This window comes from Mauremys mutica, chromosome 21, assembly GCF_020497125.1.
Source record: "Mauremys mutica isolate MM-2020 ecotype Southern chromosome 21, ASM2049712v1, whole genome shotgun sequence".
NCBI classification, from domain to species: Eukaryota; Metazoa; Chordata; order Testudines; family Geoemydidae; genus Mauremys; species Mauremys mutica.
In genome coordinates this window covers 16,878,352-16,895,069 of record NC_059092.1, presented here as the reverse complement: position 1 = coordinate 16,895,069, position 16,718 = coordinate 16,878,352, and the positions used below count along the sequence as shown (strand labels likewise).

Below are 16,718 nucleotides of genomic sequence, written 5' to 3'. Positions count from 1 at the left end.
TGGGTCCAAAGCCTAAACCCAAGCCCGCCACCTGGGGACAAAACTGAAGCCCGAGCCTCACTGCCCTGGGCTGATGCTGAAGACCGAGAGCTTCACCCTGGTCAACGAGGCTCAGGTTACAGGCCCCCCTCCCAAAGCTGAAGTCAGTGGGCCATGGCTTTGGCCCCCTGCCCAGGGCGGCAGGGCTCGGATGGGCTCAGGCTTTAGTTCCTCCGCCTGGAATCATGTAGTAATTTTTGTTGTCAGAAGGGGGTCTGGGTGCAAGGAAGTTTGAGAACCGCTGATCTAAATCACTGAAGATATTGAGCATAACCCAGCCATACATTTTAAAATGTATTCAATCACCAAATTCTGGTAACAAACTGAAAACAGTCAGATAGCAGGATTTTTAAAACAAAAGTTGGTAAAAATATTACTGCAAAAATTCAGGCAAAAAGCTAAAAAACAAAAGCTGACATTCAGTCCTAGTCTCTCCCCACATATTTTTGCATATACAGCATGCTGCATAAAATTTAGACCTTTAATACCTAGGCACACTATAAAATATCCTTCAAATAAATTTGATGGATTTTTCTGTTTTGTTACATAGCCTTATTACTACTCGAAGTTGCTTGCATGCCAGTTTTATTCTTTAAACCTATTTAAAATCAAGTGGAGAAAACTCTCCTAGAAGAGCTGCCATAATAGACAATAACAGCACTAAAGAGGTTGTTCTGTGGCATGTAATGTATTGCTAAAGTTCACAATGCATATTGTTATCCCGACAAGCTTTGGATCAATCACACTCTGCATTAAATACATTTGCCTGCAGGTCAAATAGTTACAAAGCTGGGTCAGTAATCTGTGTGCTGGGCAGGATTCCCACTGGGTGGCCCACCTAACTACAGGACTAAAATCCTGACTGAGATCAAGAGTGTATTCCACACTTCCAGCGATCAAAACTGATTAAACGACTCAAAGATATTCTATCAGGACTGAGCCAAACATAATGAAGCTTGGAATTGGCACAAACTGTGTAATCTGAATTAATTAAAAAAAAGGACATTCAAGTAATTTAGATACAAATTTGACCCTATTTTGAAATGGTTCTAATCTAGTGAACTAATTCTCTGGAGTCTTTTGTGGGCACATGCTGCAGATTAACTCCATATGTGAACACTTATTCTGGAATAAATGCCTTGCTCCTGTTTAACTTTCAAAGTGGTTTAAGTTAATCAGGAACAACTCCATGAGCAGACAAGACTTAAGTATCTGGATTTTTTTTTTAAAATGCATTGCTCTTGATGAGACTGAGAAGACACTGTTATTCTAGTGGAAAGTACACAGGAAATGTTTTTGCTCCCATGCTCCCTCTGCTGGCTCTGAATCAGCTGTTAACTAAAACCAGTTTGAGAGCTGTGCTTTCCTATGGCAAAAAAAGTTGGTTGATTTCAGCTCCATCAGAAATAAAAGGGGAAGTGCATGCTTGCCAAATGAAAAAGGGGGAAAGGACATAAGTTGCAAAGAGATGGCTTTCAGGCTTCAGAATGTATTGGAAGATTTAAGAAGATTTTTTTCCAATCCCAAAATAAGTTGAGGACAGAGTACAATGCTTTTATTTTGATGGCAGTACAGAGTTTGTACAGAACAAATTGTGGAACGTCAGCAAGAATGTGGGTGTCTTTCCAAAAGTGCCAAAAATGAATCGCTACCAAGAACCCAGTTCACATTTGATAAAGGCTACAAGACATGTCAGTTAGATATTTTAAATAAATAGAGCTCAACTCCTTTCTCAGGGTATTGGAATGCAGAGCATGTGAAGTTGTACTAGTAAATTAAAATTAAATCCACTGTTTAGAGGTCAGCTCTCAAGGTTACTATGCAGGATTGTTCCCCTTCGTGGTGTCTGAAATTATTTTTTAACCTACAAAGACCACTAAACCTAATCAACTTGCGTGTAGGTTTTAGGTGCATAAAATCAAGCCTACAGTTATGTCATTAGGGAGACATATGCTACACTTCTAGAACCAATAGAGCTTTGTGTGTAGTACTAATAAGAGTAATAAAACAGGCTATGTTTGCAGATTATTAGACTAATTAGTTCAGTGTTGTCTTAAAATACAATATCCCTATATTTGACCAATTAATACACTTTTTGCAGGGATAATTACACTGAACATTTGTTTCTTCTGAAGAAAAACAGGAGCTGTGGACTTGATTTAAAGCAACCCAGGTATGTTCAAGGTTGCTTTTTCCAGCTACATTGCAGTAGACAGTCACTTGTAGCATATTAATCTTATTTTTTTTACGATAAAGGATTTTTTTTCCTGTACTACCACCACCTGATCAATATGAACCATTGTTTCCAATACAAACTATGAAACAGGTACTCACATGACTGACACCTAGGTTTGATAGACTCTTCTGTCCTACCTCCTGTAGCCAGTACATTACTCTTCAGTGTCCCTCCCCACCACCTCCAACCCCCAGATGCACAAAGCCAAATTGTGCATCAAGGAGAGCATAGACTAACTAACAATGAATATCAGCAAGGGATGGGAGACGAAGGTAAAAATAAAGACCTTCATTTTCAAGGTTTACTTTTTGGAATTCAGGTTTAACAATCAGGTGGACTAACGCATTTGGGGATTGATCGTTTCTTCGAGGTGCTACTTGAGAGATCTCATGCAGAAGTAACAATACATGAGCCATACTGTTAATTTAGTATTTCCACACATTTAAAAAAATTAAGGAAGATCCTATCTGATCCTCAAATGGTCATCTGAAGACTGTTTATACTTAAGCTAGCCAACCACCAAATACACAGCACAGGTAAAATGGCAACTGGCCACATGGGAATTATTTATGTTGATAAATGTTTTTTTGATTTAATCCTAATTTTGAAAACTATATTTGGTGTATAAATCAGATTTTTTTAAAGGACTGACGCAGACCTGGAAGATGGAGGGCAAACACAATTTCTCCTTTTTTAAACTGCCAAAAGAATAATTTATGAGGGGTGTAATAATGAACCTGTGTAGTCCAAATGGACAGGTGGTAAATGTGAATAACTACGTATTTGGATAGATCAAAGTGAAAAACTAACAACTAACTAACAAGGAGCATCAGATGGCATTAACCAAACAGAACTGATCAAGCACATGGGACAGATGAAAGGGAACCAAGAAACCAACAGTCACAGGAATTGCCAATAAGGGGGTCAAGGTAACCAAGCAGCATGTAATGGAGCAGGACAAAAAGATTATAGAAGGTAAGATCTGAGAGCCACATGCCAGGACAAAATGAGAACAGAAGCAAAGGAGAAGAGTTGTCTGAGAAAATATACAATTGGTATATTACCTCCGGTCACAGTAGCAATACAAGAATTTCCAAGTTGAAAAAGACTAGTTATTTGCATGACAGCATTAATTCGGCAGCAGGACATCCGTGTTTAAATTAATGACAATGAAAGAAAGGGGTTAATGCTGCAAAACACCAAGTGAAAAGAGTGCAAGACTACTGCATTGTCACACAAGGTCAGGGAGATAACCATGTGTCAATTACACTTGTTCAGACAGTAAAGCAGCAGCCCGTCCTGAGTGACAATTCCATACAGTTCGCAGCATTTGCAGACTGGAAAGATCCTGCTAGATTGCACCTGCTTCATGAAATTTCAACAGGCCACAAGGAAACAAAAACACAAAAGGAAAAACACTGACCATCTGGGTACTGCACCCCTAACACCAAAAACAGTTTTTTATAGTTGGGAATATTAAGTCAAGTATATACAAGAAAAACTTATAGGGATACTTTAAAAAAAAATATAAAACTTTCCTTTTGTATATTGGAAATTTGCCCCCAGTTCCTGCCATCAAGGCCTGTGCCTCAAACCTTAATTTCAGAAAGATAAATACCGGCCTAATGCTGAGTTCCAGTAACAGCTGAGAGAGCCTCAGTTCCACAGAGTAACCTTAGGGACACTGTCATTCAATAAAAATGAAATGAGAGAGAGAAATTAAGACATTGTCATCTGACTTTGTATATTAAATAGAGCATGGAGGCGGATATAGCTTTGTCTAGAAGGATGATGGAGGTTTGAGGGAAGAAAAGTAATTAATATTTGTACACTTTTTTTTAATGCTCAAAGTCAAGCAATTAATTGCAGCTTCAAGGAAGTGTACTGGTATGACAGACGTCAATAAAGTTCAGATTACTGAACAGATTTCCACCAGATTCATGCCTAGCGTCTGAGAACCAGTTCAAATCCTCAATAAAAGTAGTTTTCAGCACAAACTCCAGGTCAAAGTTAGGGTTACTGGCAGAGCAGTATATGCTGCTTCTCTCCACACCCAAATTTTTAGTTTCTAGTTCTACTAGTCTCTGAATAAGCATGCATACACTTAACGAAGGGTGTTTGTAGAGATGCAAGTTCTGTATTTACAATAAAAGCAAAATTATACTGCATCCAAATCTTAAGAAGCATGATGCTCCATTACCCAGCTTGCAATGTTGATTAAGAAATTCACATAACAAGGAGCCTTGAGACATTTAATTTGAAGGTAGGAAGAGTACCTGGAATGCCATGTCACTTACCATCAAAAAGCAACAGTTACTGCAAAAGCAAAGGAAAGGTTCAGCATTCAGGATTTAATCAATCTCTAAAGCTGTTTGAATGCACTGCTTTGAAGAGTTGGCTATTGCAATGATCTTTATGCTAAGCAGCTATGGCATAAAAAAAATCTAGGTAATGCTAGTTTGTCATGGACAATACCATTTTAGCACCTGCACCAGATAATCTCCTCTGTATCCGATTCATATCCACTCAGATGAATGGTTTATTCTATACTATACCCAGTTAAGAACTGTGACCCACTAACCAAGCTTGCCCTAAAAAGATGCTTCACAACATCCACTTGGTTAATCGTAACCACAGAGCCCATGAATTACGTTCTATGAACTAGGTCAGTGGTTCTTAACCATGAGTATCTGTACCCTTGGGAGTATGCAGAGGTCTTGCAGGGGTACATCAACTCATTTAGCTATTTGCCTAGTTTTATAAGTCTACATAAAAAGCACTAGAGAAGTCAGTACAAACTAAAATTTCATACAACTTGCTTACATTGGTCAATGTAAGTACAATGTTTATATTCCAATGGATTTATAATTATATGGTAAAAATGAGAAAATAAGCAATTTTTCAGTAATAGTGTGCTGTGACATATTTATGTCTGATTTTGTAAGCAAGTGGCTTTTAAGTGAGGTGAAACTTGGGAGTATGCAAGACAAATCAGACTCCTGAAAGAAGTACAGTAGGTCTGGAAAGGTTGAGAGCCACATTCAACTTTCATGCTACAAAGGAAAGGACAAACAAACCATCTACTAACATTCAATTTCATATTGACCAGGATCAAGGAGGAGGGAAACATCTTGGGTTTTTTCTACACAAGGCTTTTTTTTTTTTTTAAAGCACTACTACTTTTAGCTGACAAAACTAATGCAACAAGCCACTAGCATGTATAATTTTCAGTTTCTAAGTCGAAAAAAATGTATGACACCAAAAGTGTGTTATTAAAAAAACACTTAAAAGACAACATTTCATATGTATAAACCTGCTGTTCAATTACAAAAAAGTTAACCTAAGTTCGTTCATAAATAATATTTTTATTATAAATTCCAACAGCATTCAGACAGTGGGTGTTCCACTGCCTAACTCTGTACATTTCACTGTGATAATTAACTCCATTTTATAGATAAGGAACTGAGGAAGCAGAGTTTCACAGCAAGTTGCTAACAGAGTTGGAATTAGAATTTCAGAGATTTCTGGCTCCCTAACCTGTGCTTAATAAACTACAACACTGCCTCGCTAGATATTAAAATTAATACTCCACTATTTGTGAGCGCTCGTTTGATATTTCTGACAGTTAACTAAAAACAAAACACAATAAGCAAAATCTGAAAGGTTGGTGGATACCAATATGAGCAAGGTAAGTACAGAACTCTGCAGAGAACTCAAATGTTTGCCTTCCCTTTGAGCAAACGGGTTTAACATGTAAATTCAAATGTGTCAGCATTTGTCACTGGCATTCTCATTCATAATATGACCAGGGAGCACAAAGAAGCAATAAATACTTTGATCACTAATCTGTAAATAAAAAATGACACGTATTTAGTATATTGCAATTCAGGGGGGGAGGGATAGCTCAGTGGTTTGAGCATTGGCCTGCTAAACCCAGGGTTGTGAGTTCAATCCTTGAGGGGGCCACTTAGGGATCTGGGGCAAAAATTGGTCCTGCTAGTGAAGGCAGGGGGCTGGACTCGATGCCCTTTCAAGGTCCCTTCCAGTTCTAGGAGATTGGTATATCTCCAATTATTACCTTTATTACCTAGAAGGGAAGATATTTTGTATCTCTTCATTGGGGTCTATATGCACTAGGCAAGTACATTGTTGCAGGGACACTGGATGCATGTAATTATGACTGCACCATGTGTCCCTACAACAGTCAAACTACGATTTAACAAATATTGGACTGACTTGTAAGGCAACATTTCTACTTACATATAAAAATCCTGCCAAGCTACCATTAACTCTGTAGCTGGCAGTCTGGAATCCCTTATGCTAACCATCAATAAGTTCTGCACTAGCAATAGAAATTGGAAGAGCTAAAACTGCTAAAAATGATGTTCTTACATGACTAGCAATGGTATTTCTACACATGCATGCAGGAGGAAAAGCAGCTCTGTAAACAGGATTCAGAAGGAACACTGGTCTCATGTGAGTGTTGATATATTTTAAGCAAGACAGAAGTGATTCATTTGGATTCTTAAGGACATAATGCAGATGGGGAAGAGAAGGATAAGTACCACCCCCGTTAGCTTGCTAGCCAGCCAAACATCATACAAAGATGAAGAGTACAACAAATTGGCCCTAAGGATGGTGAGTTATAGGGGATACAATGGCTATTCCACATTATGAGGTGGTAATTTTTTCTGGATTCCCCTGTGATCAGGCACATGCATGGACAGATCTGACATTAAGGTTTATATCAGATCTTTACACACATAAGAGGGAGGAGGACAGCACAATGAGAAAAATACAACCAGCCCAATGACTAAGACAGGTCAAGAGATGACTGGCCCGTTAATAGAAAAACAATGCAAATCTACAAAAATGTGAAATTAAAGTTAAGTAAAAAAAATCCAGCTTTGGTACAATACACCTTTACCCCAATATAATGTGGCCTGATATAACACAACTTTGGATATAACGCGGTAAAGCAGCGCTTGGGGGGGGTGCGCACTCCGGCGGATCAAACCAAGTTCAATATAACGTGGTTTCACCTATAACGCAGTAAGATTTTTGGCTCCTGAGGACAGCGTTATATGGAGGCAGAGGTGTACTAGAGACAATTCACAGATTAAATTTCTAGTTAGATTGTTGAGAGAGACAGGGTGGGTGAGCTATCTTTTATTGGACCCACTTCTGATGGTAGGAGAAAGACACAATTTTGAACCACACAGAGCTATTCTTCAGGTCACTAGTTCTCATTAGTAATTTACAGATTTTGAGTTTTATAATAGCTCGTTTTCTCTAATTAGATTTGTCAAAAGAGGAAAGATGTAACAAGTTGGACAATATATTTGCTTCTCTCTCTCTCTCTCTCGCCTGTCTTTCAACTATTTTCAGAATTTTTGTTTTTGTTTAGATTATTTTTATAACATTTTAGCAAAATGTCCTATAAAGGCAACACTGAGAAACTTTTTTAGAATACTACAAATAAATTACTCAGGCCATTGGCAAATTCAATAATTAACTGTTGGTCTTCTATTGCATTTATTTAGCACTTTTCATCCAAAGATCTTCCAAGAGTTCACAAAGCATCCCCATTTTAGAGTGCTCAACTGAAGCAAACCAGGGTGGCACGGAGAACTAGAAACTACATCTCCTGACTCCTAGCTCCCCATTGTTAGAAAGACAGGGTGATCAGGTGGCTACAATCAAAATGAACTATACATGTGGGATCAGTTCATCAACTACTGGGATGAAACATGATGACATCTAATAGCACACAAAAAGTTTGTAGTCCAAGAGTCAAAGATGCTCTCTGAAACAGGCATCGGTGACAGGAGACAGCCTGCACACCTGCTACACAGTTTGTGTGTCTCGGAGTTATGCTTTCTAGTACTCCAGGGACAGGGTAATGCTTGGCCCAGAATCATCTTACTCAAGTGGGCTCCTACAGTTACAAATTAATAATGGTTTGTTACTACAATCATCGAGCTACCCCAAAGTGCAGCAGATTGCGGGGGTCTAAGAGTGGGGAAGGGGTACGGTACAAATTCAGCAAGACAGAAAAGTTAACTTCCCACTTATCCCTTGAACTGCTACCTTTAATCTAAATAATTTTAGCTCATATACTTTACTCCATAAACTGGACCATGTAAAAAGGGTAAAAAAAGCCACTGCCACTTGTCTGTAAATGTATTTACTCAAATGTGACAGACACCTTCCTTTTCTTAAAAAAAAGAAATTTAACTGACAACGCAACCAAGAGACACTTAAAGACTAGTGATTTTCCATCCATTTGTGTCTAAAAAAAGAAAATCTTACCACCATAATGCACACAAGCAAAAGCCTCATTAGAATTTGAGTCGGATCACACATAACATCAGTCAGAGGAGTAAACCAATGGCCTTCTGAAAATATAGCTTATTTCTAAAGAATTAAGCCTTTCAAAGAAGGTTCATCTTCCAAATACAAGTAGCCCCTTTCTTTGTGACTGGGAGTTCACAGAGAAAAGAATTGAAAATTTCAGTACAAGAGTATTCACAAATATTTATTAGAACGAATGAAACACCTGTATTATCATAGTTCCCCCTGCACACTTGAAGTATGTAAGAATTTATCATCATTTAAACAGAAGCAGTTTGGGGACTTTGGACACATTATAAAACACCTCTTTCATGGTGCGTAGTCTCAATTCCAGTGTGATAAAAGTTTAGAAACGGACAGTACCAGGTCCCCCGGCAAACAAAATATCACTGTTTAAGCACTTACAAAATCTGGCACCTGAATCAGTACAGGTTTTTCTGATCAGTACACAGAAAGATGGATTTGCTGCTTTTTCATGTTCAGACATATTTAGAGAAACGTTATGCTTATGCAGTGGCTTTTATTCTGAAGGATCCCAAATCACTTTGAATACTAGTAGGTGAGTGAACATATGTAATGAAATGCTTCCACCTCTAAGACAGTATATCCCGTCTGTGCCAGCAAAAATAATATTTTTTCAACCCCCAGAGGGCATTTTAATTAGGCAGAATGTACACCTACCAATTTTAAATTTTGCCAAGACATCCTTACCACTGTGAAAAATGACTGCCTTTCACAGCAAGACCTTGCTTTTACATTTCTTCCAGGACACAATCAGCATAGTACCGCCACACATCATGCTATGGCACTGGTTCAGTACTGACTCACTAAGTAACACTTTCCTCTCTGAGTGCAACACCATTTCCTGCAGATCTCTGGGCTGTCCTTAGAAGCCCCTCCTCAAAGTAATGACCAGATTAACACTACTGATCTCATTAGATCTGACAAGATCACGGCCACAGGGGGTACAGTTACAGACATAGCACAACGATGCTCACGTAACAAGCAAGCAAAAATTAATTCAGGTAACACTACGAACCCACCTAAAACCAACGAATGCCCAGTCCACTATGGAACTCAGGAACTTCACAGGACAAAATAAACCAGACAAACAGTTTAAAATGCATCCAAGTCATGTGAAACAATATAGACTGTTGGAGTATAAATCATACTTCAATTCACATTAGATGGGAGGTAAATTCCAATTTTTATTTGTTTGTATTTACAGGCATTTGGGTGGTGTCCATTTCCCTGCTAGAGGAGCACACATATATCAATGGTTTCTAGAAAACTAGGGAAGAGGACATACCACAAAACAATCTAATGGGAATGAACTGAAGCTCTAGGACATTCATGGCACTTGAGATTGTAAACTCCTACATGCAGCAACAATATTTTCTGCATCTAGCACAATACCAAGCCCAGTATTGCCACTTTAACAACAATACAGATGTCTCACTGGGCTATAAGTATGTATTTTGGAAAGGAAATTTTAATTCAGCTATTTGAGACAATATGCCAAAACTTTGTTTTCTTAAGCCCATGTCCAATATCAGAAAGATGTCTTTTAAAAGCCAATGGGACTATGAAATTCATCAGTGTTTATTAATGTCAAATTTGTTAGAGACATGAATCAATATCTTCTGACAAATTTCTCTAATAACCAAATACAGGGGGAAAAACATCACACTGCCACAAAGGTGTATTTATATAGACTGGTAACCTCATTAAGCAACCCTATGTCACAAGCTGTGGAAGCAGCATAAATTGGCAATTACCTCAGCTGACTAAAGTACAATTTAAGTGTATTGAAGTTTTGAACACACATTAAAAAAAAAAAAACACCACCATTCATATTCTGGGAATGAATTGATAATAAGCCTCCTCTCTCCACACGAAATGTGTACCTTGTCCCCTGCCAAATACAGTTCGTGTCACTCTTTCCATGAAACATATGGAAAGAAAGAAACTCTAAAACTAAATACAGAGCCAGACTGTGTTAATATTCTAACGTAAGGACTGCCAAATGCAGCTCACCAGCAAAAAAACTGAAACAAATGCCCCAATTCAAACAAAAATAGTGGAAGTAGTATCCTCTAATACCAATTACCTAAAATCCTCCAAGTAACATTTAATCCAGGCTCCTTACTACCAATGAATGATCTGAGATATTGTATTTTAACCACAGCTACAATGTGAGTCCACTTTGCGCACGAGCCTCATTCTTTAAAAAAGGTTCTTTTACAACTTTCTTGAATTTTGAGAATGGAAAAGTTCATTATTGAAATTGACAATTGGAGTGCTCGCAAGAGAGTTTATTTATCGAGAGACAGTAAAGGCGGATGATAGAAAGTTCAGTTTGTTTTACTATTATACTTGCAGTCGTTAGAGCATATGAGAGAGAAATGGCGCACACAGCACTGAAAACTATCACTAACTATTGTATGCAACAATGTAATCTCTTATTAAGAAAGAGGTCCCTACCCCTCCCCAAGTAAGGTCCAGGGACAAAACCCTAGTAAGAATCCCAGCATCCTTCCCTCCCCAGAAGCTGGGTTAGGATATCGCTTCTCATCAAAGTACTGCCCCAAACCATGATGGTGAGCCTCCCCTAATATTTCAAGCCAGCATCTAGTTAACAGGTTTAGTTTTCTGATTAGCACATCAGATAAGTTTTTCATGCCCTGATTATAATAATTGTATTGTGATGTTGCATCAGTGTGTCATGACAATGCAATGTCATCATATAGACATGACTTCATAATGCACACAATACTGGGGCATCATATACTGATTCTTTCCAGCTCTGTGGTGCCATTAGATGGCAAGGCAGCTCGTAAAGGCTGAACTCTGCTACTCTTCAGTTTAGAATTTAGGTTAGTAGTGGTATCTCAAGTGCAATCAACCCCTCCTTTAGAAATGACCATGCCCAGATCAAATATGTTTTTCTCTTTCCAAATAAACAGTTTCTTTTGCAAGGTTCCACCATTTATTGGCCTGCAGTGTAAACAATTCTCACTATAACTGAAACCATTTTAATGCAAATGATATGCCCATCAATCGGCATTAAGCAAGCCTCACAACAGAAGTCCCACAATTTGGGTTAGTTTATAAGTAGGAAAGAGTTACAACAAATAGATACCATATACTACAGACACACACATTTCAATACAGTCAGACTTCCTATGCCTTTCGTTCTTTTCCCAACACCTCCAACAGCAGAGATCAGATCACAAAATCAGGAACGCAAGGTGCCAAGGTTCCACCCTCAGCCTCGGAGGCCATGAAAAAAAAAAAAAAAGACACCTACTCTCAGAGATGCAATATGTTAAGATTTCAAACTTAAATTCCACTGTGCAAAATACATCAGGCAGAGAGGCTTGGTTCCATCTTGCTTACAACAATACAATGTAACCCTCGTAAGTAAGAACTATGCATTTTGAGACAATTCCACTGAAGTAACACTACTCAGTTCATCAGTATAACAAAAAGCCCTTTTTCACTAATATCACCAGCGAACCAGGCTCCAAGAAGAAAGCCAGAGAAGGTGGATAATGTAAAGTAATACCCATGCTACCATCTCTTGCTGTTTTTGTTACAGGTTTCAGAGGGGTTGCCGGGTTAGTCTATATCAGCAAAAACAATGAGGAGTCCTTGTGGCACCTTAGAGACAAGGAATTTATCTGGGCATACGCTTTTGTGGGCTAAAACCCACTTCATCAGATGCATGGAGTGGAAAATACAGTAGGCAGGCTTAAATACACAGTAGATGGGAGTTGCCTTACCGAGTTGTGGGGGAAGGGGGTCAGTTCACCACTAGCATTAACACAATGTAAGCTTCCTAAATCCAACATATATATTATCACAGAGACCCAAGGCACAAAATGCAGAGCCCAGTTTAGATTCTGTATTCACACCGAGTTCTCCAGGGATCCGAAATATTTTCTTTGGACTCATCTTTATTTTTATACATATAAAATGCCATTTCTACTGGCGGCTTCATTATAACACCAGCCTTGTTATGAAAAAGATTACAAGTGAACATACGTTCTCTCAGTCCTGATTGTCTGGATCTGTGTTACCTGAAATTTATGCTTAGTGCTGCATTGCTGAAGTTTGTGTTTTTTAATGAAATCCCAATTCTATGACAGCTTTGGCTGTCCCAAGACATTAGTACAATCAAGGTTTAATGCCCTTCACAAAAACAGAATGTATTGGAAGAAATCCCTTTTCTCAGAATGCGCTTTCACTAACGATATCCCAGACAATGAATATACTGAGAAGAGGAACAAGCTTTTTCCTTATTCCTAAAATGATGAAGTTGCGACATCCTCTCAGAAGTTAGTATTTAGTGAGTAATAAAAAAAAGCAAATGGAAATCTTAGTACAATTGTTCCTCACGCAAGCAATATGCTACGATGGGGCAGAACCATCCTCCCGTTCAGCATAGCAATCAGAATAGAAACTTAAAGAATCATGCCTTATATGTAGACTACTCTTGACTGACTATGTTTTGGCAGGAGCTGCGGTGTGTAATCTCCCTTATCAGCATTGTATCAAAGACAGCAAAAATAAACAGCTTTCGTTAGACATAGAGACCTCAAGCGCTTCTCTATCAAACGGGAGGAGCAGTGTCTCCAACTCTTGTCCCCAGATTTGCTGTTTAATCCCCCCTTCCTGACCTCCCTCCCTAAAAGCAGGCACCTTCACACCAGGGCAGAACAGGTCTTCCCTGAGCACACCCCAGAGCTAGTTCCTCTGTGGGAAACACCACTGAACACTGCAGGTGCTTCCACAATCACCTCCTCTCTCCGAGCCCTGCTGAGAGGCTGCAAGCCCCCCACCTGGGGGCAGGAGGAGGCACATAAAGCCTCCCACCCCTCCTCACCCCCCAGGCGCGGAGAGGACACGCCTGCTCCAGGTTTCCACTCCCCTAAATCAGAGCCTGGTTTGGGGGGCGGGAGCTTAGGGGTTCCTCTCACCCCAGCACCCCCAAGCAGGGCTTCTCCCCACCCCAAGTTTAGGAATTAACTCCCTCCCCGAGGCAGCTTCCCGGCCCCCCTTACAGACGGGCCCCCCGCCCTAGACAGCCTATCCCCTCCCCCAGACACAGTTGGGGGGTATCCCCTCCCCCTCCCATCCGCAGCCCCGGGGGCGCCTCCCTCCCGCACGCTCCCCGGCCGGGCCCCCGCCCCCCCGGCGGGACTCACCTCCGCGCCGCCGCCTCGCTCGGGTAAAGGCAGGAGCCGGGGCCCTTCCCCCTGCTCCGCAGCCGCGCTGCCCAACCCCCCTCAGAGCAGCGGGCACCGGGAGCCCGAGCCGCCCTCGGCCGCCGCCATCTTCGCTCCGCTCGGCAGCATCGCAGCCGCCACCGCTCCAGTCCAGCCGGGAGGGGGAGCGCAGCGCGCAGGCGCGCGCCGGCCAGGTCACGTGACGTGGGAGCGGCTGAAATCGGGTTCAGAAGGTCACGTGAGAAGAGGACGGGAAAGGCGCCATACTGAGAAGGTCACGCAAAGGGGACCGGTCTGGGGGCCATACTGGGGAGGTCACACAGCTGGGAAACAGGCCTGTAGGAAGAGTTAACCCAACCTGCCGCCATGTTGGGAAGGGCAGTAGCGGGGAGAAAACGAGTAGCCATAAAGGGCACTCCCAGCAGGGACACAAATGAAAGGACAGGCGCCATGATTGGAAGGTCAACGAAGACGGGCAGGCTGAGCACCATATTTGGAAGGGCAGTTTTCGCACAGGAAAGGGTGTAGCTGTCACGTTGAGAAAGGCAAATATTGGTAGAGCACGAGGTCAAGGAAGGGCGCCATATTGGAAGGGTCACTGAAGACTGCGAATGTGGCCACCATATTGGGAAGGGCGGGAAAGGGGTTGGCACCATGTTAAAAAGGGCAGTTATGGAGGGAGAGTGCCACTGCTGGGCACCATGTTTGGAAGGTCATTAGCAGCCTGTCATTGCAGGACCTGTCTCCCAGCCCTTTGCACCCTACCCTGGGTGCATCGGTTAGCTGGGCTGCATCCTGCATAGAGACCCTGTCCCCAAGAACCATGCAGGCCCCTTCCCCCCAGATCACCCCTCTCCCACCCTCCCGGGGGCAGAGCAGGTAAACGAGGGTTTTCCACAAAGGAAAGGTGTGAGATTTGCTCCAGCCGTCCCTACCCACAAACGCCCCAGGGACCGTTGCTAACGGGGAGTCCGCTTCAGGCAGAGACCACACCTGGGAAACCGCCCAAAGGGCCAGAGACTGGACAGGATCCTGAGCAAGTGAAAATAGGTGAGACTGGAAACATTCGAGCCACCTAAATTACAGCAGTCACTGCCACGTCTGCTATGACATGGGAGAGAGAGTGTTAAGATTGTTCTTGAAATGTCAAAGGTGGATCTTCATACAATTTTTCCCAATGCCAATATATTTCCCCTAAGGGTATATACAGCATTTCTCATTTCTATACTTTAACCCTTAGATTTTATTAATAGCAACTTTTGTGGTATGTAGTACCTGTAATGGGTAATGTTATGTAGCGTCCTTACGCTATTGTTCACAAAGTTTTTGATGTGTGAATTTCTTTTTCTTTAAAATTAGAATTATTATACAGAATTATCAAGGGCCAAAACCCAGCCGCCAGGCCAAGTGTCGTGGATTCACAGGGTCTGGTCTATACCCCAGTCAGTAACCATTACTTGCGAATGACCCCTTTAGTGTGCCGGATCTCAAGGACACACGTTTCTACAGGGGCAGGCCCATGGACACCAAGACTGGGCCTTCAGGCCCCAACAATCCCCATTTCTCCCTCTGGCTCCCTGCAGTGAATCCAGCTGCCTGCAGGAGGCTTGTCCTGGGCCCCTTCAGGGTACAATGCTCTCAGTGAGTATTGGCAGTGGCAGCCTTTCCAAAACAAGGTAAGAATGTATTAGTGACCTGGCTGCAGAAGCAGACAGTCCTTAGGTTATCACAGAGAGGCAAAGGTTCAATATAGTCCATCCTGGCCAAGCCAGTGCAATGAAGGCTGCTATCAGCTCCACGTGGCTCTGTGGCCTTAGTCCCAGGTGTGAACTGCTGGGTGCCTCCAAAGGGCAGCCCTTACTCCAGCTGCCTGACACTTTTGTCCGTCTGTTCTCCAGCTGAGGTCACATGTCCTGCCTCCTAGGGTTTCTTGTGTCGATTGTTCAGTCATCGGGGGGGTGTCTCATTGCCTCTGGATTCTCTATTGATCTGCGTTGTTCTCAGCCAGCTCTGTAATGACCCAGTCATTCCACCCAGACAGCTAGGGGACACACACCTCTCATCCCCCCCGCACTATTCCAGCACTGGTGTTCATCCTTTCACATCCACTGGGTAGCAGTGTAAAGCACAGTGGGGAACTGAGGCATGCAAAGGATTCATACAAATATTACAGAAAATGTAACCACTCCTCCACACCCAGGCCAAGTATCACAGCTGGGCAGCGATGAGATCCCTAGTGGGGAAAGAATTGTGCTCCCAAGCCCCTGACATGACAGTGACGCCCCTCCACTGAGACTGTTCCAGCCATTAGTGTGGTGGAAGGACTGAACAACATGTACAGCAGCAGATCACCTGATCCTGTCCTTGACCCACCTACATAGTCCCTATGGACGGTTGCTCAGGGAAACCCAGTGGCCCTGGGCTCTGCAACACTGAGGCACAGAAGTGGCAGAATGGGACTGGGGCAGGAGGGGGCTAGCGCCCTGCAATGGAAATATAGTGGGGCTGATCTGTGTTTCCGCCCCAGGTGTCATTCCCTGTCAACTGTGTGCACGTGGTGGGGGAGGTGCAGTGGTAAAAGTGGGACCCAGGGGGGCTGGATCATCCACCACGGCGCACAGGATCAGGCTGGAACGCAGGTAGGAATCCTCCCCCTCTGCCAAGTCTCAATAGTTCCCCTCGCTCCCCATGCAGAGCACCCATCACACTCCTCCTCCGTGTGACACGACACCCCAACCTCCGCTCAGCCCCAGCCTCCCCCTACTCCCCATGCAAAGCACCCCCATTCTGCCCTCTCATTCAAAGCAAGTTTCCACTCACTGCCTCTACTGAGGCACATGTCTGCAGAGGCGAGGGCC

General features: G+C 42.3%; 1 protein-coding gene across 1 annotated transcript in view; it reads right to left on the bottom strand.

The window, feature by feature from the left end:
* The window catches only part of FBXO42 (F-box protein 42), a 102,735-nt gene extending 88,699 nt beyond the window's left edge, over nucleotides 1–14,036 (bottom strand). The window contains exon 1 of the mRNA XM_044996279.1: nucleotides 13,840–14,036. The gene's annotated coding sequence lies outside the window, so the exon portion shown is untranslated. The remainder of the gene's footprint in view (nucleotides 1–13,839) is intronic.
* Nucleotides 14,037–16,718: the final 2,682 nt, after the last annotated feature.